Source organism: Fukomys damarensis, unplaced genomic scaffold (genome assembly GCF_012274545.1).
Source record: "Fukomys damarensis isolate Sample0158 unplaced genomic scaffold, DMR_v1.0_HiC HiC_scaffold_15, whole genome shotgun sequence".
Classification (NCBI taxonomy): Eukaryota; Metazoa; Chordata; class Mammalia; order Rodentia; family Bathyergidae; genus Fukomys; species Fukomys damarensis.
In genome coordinates this window covers 50,882,705-50,892,990 of record NW_022900927.1, presented here as the reverse complement: position 1 = coordinate 50,892,990, position 10,286 = coordinate 50,882,705, and the positions used below count along the sequence as shown (strand labels likewise).

General features: G+C 34.9%; 1 long non-coding RNA gene across 1 annotated transcript in view; it reads left to right on the top strand.

Annotated features, from left to right (window-relative positions):
- Positions 1-1,302: 1,302 nt before the first annotated feature.
- LOC104854744 overlaps positions 1,303-10,286 on the top strand; it is a 14,576-nt gene continuing 5,592 nt past the window's right edge. The window contains exon 1 of the long non-coding RNA XR_778196.1: positions 1,303-1,425. This is a non-coding gene — a long non-coding RNA (uncharacterized LOC104854744). The remainder of the gene's footprint in view (positions 1,426-10,286) is intronic.

The following is a 10,286-nucleotide window of genomic DNA, read 5'->3' as shown; positions in this document are numbered from 1 at the left end:
AAAAGGCTCAGCTCTGAGTCTCAAGTCATGCTACAAAAATAGTCCATTAAACTGTTCTTTTCAGCGTGGTGACATCATAGTGAATCAGTTTCTTCTCTGGACTGTGTTGATGACTTTCCCCCACCTTTAAAATTTCAGTATAAATGTGTACATGCCAAAGGCATTAGGAGGGGACTAAGGAAATCCTATAGGAGAACAATTGTAGGAAATTGACAGCCATTAACAAGTCTGGAAAAACTCAGAAGAAAGTGGGACTTGGCCTATTGTTATATTTGAGTAAGAAAAGAATTGCAGCCAGGAATGGCTTCATAAAAGTAATTAAAAAACTTAGAGTAAGAAAGACTGTGTAAAATACAGGTTAAAGTTTGAGAAAATCAGATAATGGCAGAAAAATTAATTTTGAAGAAGGGGAGGTTATAATTGGTATAAGTTGATGTCCTAGTTCTCCTCCTTGTGTGCTTCCTGTTTCTTTTGCCTTAAGACAAAGATTTCCTTGGGCTCAGACCAGTGATGGCCAAACTTGTCAGCACAGATCTGTAAGAAAATATGTTGTTATATTTTTACAGCTTTAGTGAACAGTTTATAATTACGAATCTTAGATAAATAAATGAAATATGTTGAGATCTGGTAACTTGGAAAAAATGACCTCATGCAGTTTGTGATACAACAGGAAACAATTTTTGCATGGATTCTAAAGGAAATTCAGCAGTGACTATTTTGACCTCATCTCCATGTATTTGATGCCTATCTCTGAAGTCCATTAGGGAAATGAATAGCAATGAAGGAAAACCTTCATGAATGATTGGAGGAGGCATGTGAGGCTAGATCATGTCTAAATTTATTCTTGTTTGTTAAAAGCTCTTTTTTACCTTTGCTTAATCATTTTAAACTATTGTCTTCCCTTGATATGTTAAATCAGAGGTATTGGTAACTTCATACTTTCAAAGTTGGAAAATATATTCGATAAAATTTAAGAATTTCCTCATTATAAAGTTACTAGGATGAGGTTTGGATACTAAAATAAATTATCTGAAGTCACACATCACTAGAGTAAACAGGCTAAATGCCACACTTCCTGATTCCTAATCCAGGGCTGCCGTGGAAGACATTTGGAACAGTAACTTCTTATCTTTATTAATTAAGCTTCTTACCTTTATTAACTAACCTTTGAGTCCTATAATCAATGAATATGAGACACACGATCTCTCACTTATGAGCCTCAAGGCTATTCCTAAAGTACATGCTGTATGTGAAACAAGCAATTGCTGACTTTTTCTTTGCAGAAAAAGAAAAAGTGCCCTGAGAACTCCGTTTTGGAAACATGGCTTGGACAGTTTGTCAGTTGAGTAAATGCTGATTATGATCCTGTGTCACTTGGATCCAAAAGAGTTTTGGGCAGTCACCTGGTTCTACCTGATCTTGAAAGTAAGTAACAGGCAAAGGGAAAAGCCAAAGTTCAGATAAAAGAGAGGGAAACTATAATATCTTAAACTCAGCTGTCTTCCTCCTGCAAGAGGACAGAGCAAGGGCATTTTTCTAATTTGTGTTGCAATAAAGAAAACTTCAGACAGCTCCTGAGAGCAGCAGATACTTTGTGTCCCGTATCTAAAGAAGTTTGTCCTTACCTCTGCCTGCCAGTCTCCTACAGCTAAATCTAATCATTAGATATCTGGTTGCACAGTCAAGTGTTTATTTAAAAACATGGATTAAATGAAATATATTTACCCTTCCAGAGTTGTGGGTAGGGGACCTGCGGATGGGAAAAGAAGCAAAGTAGGGAGGATCAAAATGCAATATGTATATTCATTATGAATTGCAACTACATACTAGTAATTTTGTAATTATCGTGTATCTTCATTCACTTTATTCATTGGATCTGATATCATGTGGACTTCTGGCTCTTCTCCAAAGTCACACTGATCATGAAATGTAAATGCTTTGCATTGATTCAGGACATCGTGGTAGCTACAACAATGAAACAAAGACACCTGTGAAAGATGACTTCTTGAAGTGATTTAGAAAGTGGCAAAAATATTGGGATAAGTGTGTTTACTTAGCAATTATTTTTTTCCAGTGCCAGGGATTGAACTCAGAACCTTGTGCTTGCCAGGCAGGTGCAAGGTCCCCTAAACTATATCCCTGCCCCTGAGATAATGTGCTCAAAGTGAAAGGAGTATTCTGAGAGGGATTTTTCACTCTGTGTCTTTTACTGTAATAAAATATTTTCTTTTCTTTTCTTCCCCATTAAGTTGATTGGTCCATTTAAAGCAAACAATAAAGTTACATTTATCAACGGGATCTTATACCTTTACATATATCTTCATTCTTGTTTTTCCCCAAGCAAATCCCCAGCCCATGTAATAAAGTCTTTTAAATAAAAAAGTTTTAGATTCTTTCTCTTGAATATAATGTTACTAGGGCAACTCAAACTTTGCTGTGAGGATTGGAAAGGCATCGGCATGCAAAGCTCCTGGTCCAGGCTCTGTCACACAGGAAGTTCTTAAATAACAGGAACAATGATGCTGAAGGAGAGAGGAGGGATTTAAAAGTTCTGTTCCAGATGCTAAAAGTACACTCATGATCTTTCACCATAAGATAATCTTCTGTAAACAAAACTCTGTGTTACGCAGAGTATGTCTGTTTTCTTTTAAGCCAGAAGATTTTGGATGACTTGTTAGACAGTGTTCACACTAGTTGTACTAAATATAGTCTCCCAGTAAGTAAAAGTAAATAAATATTGAGTTTATGGAAGAGAGAACCCAGGGTAGATTTTGTTATTAATAATCCACCCCCCCCGCAAAAAGATTTCAAGTAACTTACAGGTAAAGACATAGTTTACACAGCACCATTAAAACCAAAACTACAGAATGAAAGCTAAGGGATTTGGGAAGATATTTGAATTAGGAAGGCATGGCTAGCAATGATTACTAAAGCGGTGAGCTGCATTTCAGGAGCATATAGTTGCTCCTGGCAGTAATAAATTTCTTCAGAAATAAAATGAAGCCTATCAATTTATTTTACATATATTTTCCCTGGATCTCTTCTCAGTGGTGGAGTTTATTATACAGAGTACATTAGTAGTAGTTTTTAATTACATAAAGCTATTTCTTTTATAAATATGTATAAAATTTGAGGTGTCAATGTTTAAAGTTTACATTCTCCAAAACACTTCCATAGGATATGAAAATAATCAAACGTGGGAGAGTCTAAGGATTGATATTCTGATAATTCAGGAATAGAGGCTTAGACTGTTTTATGAAAATATCACTTACTCTATATAGTTCCTTTTGTAAATGTATAATGAAAATTTTGCCCAAATCTGGAGAACAACAGACTTGAGATAGAGGTTATCATATATATGCAAAATACATTTATTACTCTTTTTTTTGGTGGGAGTTTGAGACAGGGTCTCACTATGTAGTTGAGACTGACCTGGAACTCACTATGTAGCCCAGGTTCGTCTTGAACTCACAGCGATCCTCCTGCCTCAGCCTCCAGAATGCTGGGATTACAGGCATATTCCACCATGCTTGGCTTACATTTATTATTCTTAAAGGAGGCCCATCTCCTTTATATGAAATGTGAGGCATGTATTAGACAGTTATCTATTTTACTGAGAAAATTAAAAGAACTTGGTTTGTATTTTATGCAGCTTACCAGGTGACTTTCAAAAGTGGGTCAGAATCAGGCAGATGGTCCAGACAGGGCATTCAAGTTCCCTGAAAACCCTTGCTCATCCCAAATGCCCACTCCTTGGAAGCTCCAGAGGTCATTACCATCTAGCAGTAGTTCTAACTAGGTCCCTGAGACAAAGTCACTTGAGCAAGTTTTCACAACCACCAAACTCGAGTCTCCAAGACAAGGGCTTGAGTATGCATATTTAAAAGTGAGTTCTCCAAGGTGTATTATGTAAAGGTGCAAATTTCCAATGGTGAATGTCATTATATTGTATACCTATAAATGTACCAATAAAATTAATTAATTAATTAATTAATTTAAACTTTTTTTTTTTTTTTGTACTGGAGATTGAACTCGGGTCCTTGCCCTTGCAAGGCAGGCCACCAAACTGCTGAGCTAAATCCATGGCCCCAATAAAATTAATTTTAAAAATGAGTTCTCATGAGATTTTGATGCAAATCTAAAACAAGAATTATGGTGCCAGATTTTCAAAAGACTTGTGGCCCAAAAGAATATGAGTTTAGAATTAGTTTCTACTGTCTAAAGGCTTGGTACAATTCTAGAATATTTCCTTTTGAAGAATATAGATTTATGCAATCATAAAACTTGAATTAATGGTAAAATGTACTTTAAGTCAAGTAAAATGGATATTTTGGGGAAAGATTTATTTATCTTCCTTCAGCGTATCACAGCATGCCACACTTTGTATTTTGGTGGAAATGATACTGAGCTTGGTAATAAATAATTTCAGGAAGCCACACTGGTTAAAGCCATTCCTAGAAAGTCTCACTGATATCATGTGATCACTATATAGAGTAATGTTTACCTTCCTTTTTGGCATGAGAAGAAGGCACACATATTGTAACAACTATTTATTATTTATTTAAGGTCTATTTCATTCTAAAAATGTTTTGAAGTGGCATACAAATTTTTCATAAGTTAGGAGGAGGAAGGCTGGAATAGAGTCCTGTTCTATGCCATTTTCCTTTGATATTTGATTCACTACAGGTGCATTTCTGTTCATTTTAATCCCTTTGCTGATCTGAATATGAAAGCCTTTCAGATAGCTACTCTTTCCTTTGGGATCTCAGCTAGTCTCATGGCTGTATGGAAATGACTTCCAAATTTACCTTTTTTTTTTTCTCTCTCAAACTCTCCATTGACTGCTTAAGATTCCCACTTGTGTGTCTACTGGACAAATCATACTTAATAGGTCATTACAGGTCACTCAATGCTTTAGACTCCCTATTCCAACCTATTGTTTCATAGTCTTCCACATTTCAATTGCTATCTGAAAACTTTCATTGCTTTTTATCTTCGTCTCCTTTCCACAAGCCAGGGCAAGCTACTACCATGTGCCACTTAGACTGTTGTACTAGCATTAATGCTAGTCTCTCTGCTTCCGTTCTTGTTCACTGGCAATCATTGTTTACAAAGTAGCTAGAGAAATGTTAATATTAAAGCTCAGCTAATTAACTATCTCATCAAAGAAGATCTGTAGGTGAAATCTTTAGTACCACATCCATTCAAATGCATTAAATCATGTATTAAGTAGTAAAATAAGAGAAACTCTACTGGAATGAAAGGAAGCAAAGGATGAATGGTACAAGTCTGTAGAATCAATGTTTGAGAGCAACTCACTTAAATTTGAAATTTATAAATCTTGATGTGAAAGTGTGAAGTGGAGGATTCTCAAAAAAATGTAAAATATTCTGAATCATTAGATCACAGAACCACCTCGATTTTGCAGGAAGGTTTCAAGAAGATGGTGCAGTACGATAGCCATTTGTGGATTCAGTTGGTTCTCAAAGTAGATGTTTTCTAAAATTCCTCTTGGCATGAATTTTATATATAGTCTTGTTTCCCCAAATCCTCGATCATATGTGAGAACCAACTTAATTATGACAGCCTTATCTGCCAACTCTTACACGTTAAGGAATGCAGATCCTCAGCTGCTGCAAGATTTCTGCAGTTTCACTGGAGTAGACCGTAAAGTATGCAGTAAGCAAGACTATCAGATGAAGCAGAGGTTAGGTCGTGTACTTTTCAAATCCTGTTAAGGTGGTTAGAGTTTATCCTGAAGCAATGAGAGTACAAATGACCCTCATTGAGTGGAATTTTGCTAAGTAAAAAAGTCACTGAATAATAATAATTTAAATGTCCATCACCTTTAATAGAAAATGGTCTTGTGTGTTCCACCCAAAATCGAGACACGAAAACAATTTTCACTCATGGAAAATATTTGTCACTTGAAAATTAAAACAAACTTCTCTGAGAAATAGACAAGATGTTATAACTAATTATAATGTCTACATATAACATACTGAAGATTTGACTTGCTATAAGAAAGAGGACTTGCTTGCGAGTGGGAGAGGAGATTGTAAGGCAGACAGCATAGGGAAGTGTACATGGTTATCTTGTCCTCTAACTTGCCCTGTAACTGCCCTAAAAACATCAAGTACATGCTTAATGCCTACCATTTTAGTGCTTAAGTATTATTCCTTACAGAGAATTAATGTTGTAAAATTGTCGTATTGAAAAATATTTTCTGAAAAATAATCTAACTCTTCCGGAGCCATGATGGAAGATATATTCCTTAATAGTCACCATGGGATATAAATATCTAGCAATAAGGCAGTATATTAAGGAAGAGAAAGGCATAATCAGATTTGGCTGTTCTGAGTAAAATCAGTGAAAGTCAAGGATTTACAACATTGAAAGAAATAAGACAGAAAGTCATTGGATTGTAGAACTAGGTAGCAGCTAAATCAGACAATCATCAAATTGTGTGAATAGAAATATTGACAGAGAATTATGATAGTGTGGTCACTGAGTGTAGCCATACAGGAAGAAGACCTAGGTTTAGGGAGAGAGATAACAAACTCTGCTTAATACTTGTTGGTTTTGGAATCTCTATGATAAATCTAAGTGGATATGTCAAGTAGGAAGAAAAATGAATTCGGAGATCAGGAGTAAGATCTTGGCTGTAGCTAGAAGTTTGACAGTATCATTATCAAATGTGTGGGTAGGATTGCCTAGGGAGAAGACATGAAGGTTAGCCGCAAGGCCACCAAGTTTTAGAGGATGGGCAAAGCAGAGTTGACAAAGGACACTGAAAAGAGATAGAGATAGGAGGAAAACCCAAGAGAGTGTGGGGGTCAGAGAAGCTATGGAGAGACAGTTGAGGCTCAAATATTGAGTGGGCTGCTGAAATAAGATAAAAAATGTGTATAGTTCTAGCAAGAAGGGAACTAAGGTTACCTTGGAAGTAACATCAACATGGTAATTGGGAATGTGCTGAAACATTCTAAGTTGGAAAGAAACTTGAGAGAATCACCTGCTATAGCAAGCATCTTTTAACATAAAATTCAGAATATTTATACTGAGAGATTTCATTGGGAAAGTTTCCTAGCACTTGTCTCTATTAATTGCATAGCTGCATAACGAGGGAGGAAAACCCCTCTTACATTCATCACACTTTCTTTTGTTTTCCCTCCGAAAGGGGAAAAATGGATTTTCTTTTACTGAATTTACTTTAGAAAATTAATTTGACTTTTGAGATATAGTAGATTTATACTCCTTACTCAACAAAATATTGTATACACGACTAGAATTTTTCTATGGGCAAATAGGTCTTCCTCTGACAGCATTATATAAGTTGATTCTGGCAGCAGGAGAAATTTCTTACTCATCTAAACTCATGTTGGTGGCCACTTGGACATAATTGAAGCAAGGATGTTAAGTACATATTAAAACCAACTCCAGATAGTATTGGGAAAGACAGAAGTTTTAGACAACAATTTTTTATCCAATATTTTTTTACTTTTTTGTTAATATTTTTGTTACTTCTAACATTAGAGATTACATTTTTAGGTTTACATTGATATTATAAAATGATATGTATATATCTATATCTATCTATCTCTCCATATATATTTTGAAAAATGCTTTTGGTTATACTATTTTATTTAATTATTTTAGCCATGGGAAATAAATATTACTTTCAGGAATTTGTCCATAAGTTGTACTCTTAGTAAGTGGTGTCAAGATGAAAACGAAAATTTAAGCCTTGTGATTGCACCCTCTGATGTCAAATTTAGGAGCACTTTTATTCATGAGTCATTTAGATGACTCAAAGACGGAAATAACAGGAAGATAAAATAATTAAAGGTAAATTTAAGAAAGAAGTGAAAATTAGGACTAAAGGAGTAAAAGACTTTTACAAAACTTATATGCATTTCCTCATATGAATATGTGTACAGTCAGACTGACCAAATGACAGAATATTTTCCCCAACTGGATGGCTTGGTCACTGGTCCTTAATGGGAGTAATCACCATTCTAATTTTTATCATATGTTAATTTTGGTCATTTTTGAACTTCAAACAAATGGCATTAAATAATTTGTGTCTGATCTCTTTTACTTAAAAGTATATCTGTGAGATTAATTCGTATATTTCTAGCAGGTGTTTGGATTTTCATTCATTGTTTATAGTGTTTTGTTATATTCATGTATCATAATGAGTTTATACAGTGGATCCTCAAGTTACGACTGGCTTCACATATGAACAGCATGGGTTCATTAGGTTAATGGAAGATTCCTCTGCTTCTTGCTACCTGTTGCATGTATCCAGGTATACATCCAGATCTCAGCTGTATTGACTTAGTTACAACAAGCCCTTGGGTACTGACTGAGTTTGTAAATCAAGGGTCAACTGTATATACTATTAGAATGGAACATTTTCAAATTTTGGGTTATTATATTTTCCTGAGATATTACACAGAAAGCTGTAATGAATATTTTTGCTCATTTTTATCCATGAAAAGGTATGAAGAAACATATTCATTACAGCTTTATGTGTAACTTGCTTTGGTATATTTCCAGGAGTGGATAACTGTATAATATTTTGACTTTATTTGGTCCTGCCAAATAATTTTTCAAAGTTATTTTACCAATTTGTACTTTGACCAGCAATATATGAATTCTTGTTATCCATATACCCACCAAATTTTGTTTTCAACAACTAACTACAAACTTTCAACGAGGTGAAAAATAAAATAATTCTTCAGGAAATATCTTGATAATAAGGTGAAACTTCTTGCGTGGAACTGTATGTAGAATTTGAGATTTCAGAACAGATACTAAAAGCATCCATTCTTGACTAGTTCATCTTTAGTTAAAAAATAGAGATAGACTAATGCCAAAATTTTGCTAGTTTTTGTTTTTTGCACATGTCCATTAAGTTATATTGTATTTGCTTTTTATGTTTAAGAAACAAATGAGAATCCATCTTAGTCCTTACTCTGAGTCCCATTTCTAACATTCCATCTCCAGAGGCACCTGCTATATTAACTTTCTTGTGTATATTATTTATTTCTCATCACAAAGAATACATGTGAAAAATATGACATATTTAAAAATCACTTCTAATCTTAAAGCTGAGACAATTTCTGCTGTTTATAGGCACTTTCTATGCAAACTATATAAATGTCTATGACAAAAATTATGTAACGTTCCTATAGTTAGTGTAGCTTAGTGGGAAATAGGAAAAGAGGAAAGACTTGAAATAGAATGGTTGCATTTAGCTCTGCTCTTTGGAGACTCACAGTTCTTTTAAACACACATGCACACATGTCATACATGCACATACTTATGGAAAAAAGTCATGGAATATCATGGAAATATCTTCCTCAACTGTCTCTTAATTGTGGGTTATACATACACTCCTTACTTTAAAGATAAAAATTGAAGAACATAGGATAAGTATCCAAAGGGAAGAGGGGGGAAAGAGAAAGATTATTCTATGGAGAGAAGTCTTCTGGAATAGTACAGTATGAATTTTTAAAAGTGCACAAACATTTTTATTTTGGAATAATTTAGTTTATAGAAAAACTACAAAATAATTCAGAGAGTTCCAATATATCTTCTAAGTTCTCTTGAAGTTAACAATTTACATTAGATGATACATTTGCTGAAACTGAAACTAACATTGGTACATTACTTTTTCGAGACATCTCCAACTTCTCCATGAATGTCGGTCTTTTGCCTTGGGATCTACCTTAGGACACATTGTATTGGGCTGAACTAGATTTTTAAGATCAATAATAATTGAACATGGATGAAATCAAGCTCCAGGCAATGAGGCGAATAGTGAAATGTGGCAGTAATGGGGAGGGGGTGACTTAACTTGAGGAAGCTGAGTAACAGGTAGTAAAAGGTAGAATGACTTGGAGAATTACTTAGGTAAGGACATAAACCAAATAGTTCAGTGGAGCAGTTATATTATACGAATGTTGTGAGAAAGACAGATAAGGAAGCAAAGGTGCTGAAGGGTGTTGGAAGGAAAATGGATTTCTGGTCCTTTCTACTCAAATCTGGTCCTGGAGGGAGTCAGAGAAACCCACTGCGCAAGGACAAAATTGCTCTTGCTGTGCTGAGTTCTGTTAATCCTTCCTCCTGTGGGAAAATGTTATTTTTTTGCTTTCTATCACATTGTGATATTGTGTATGTGCCAGGCACAGTGATAATTCTTTCTCCCTCTCTTCCTCTCCATCTCTGCACTTACACACACACACACACACACACACACACATACACACAACACACAC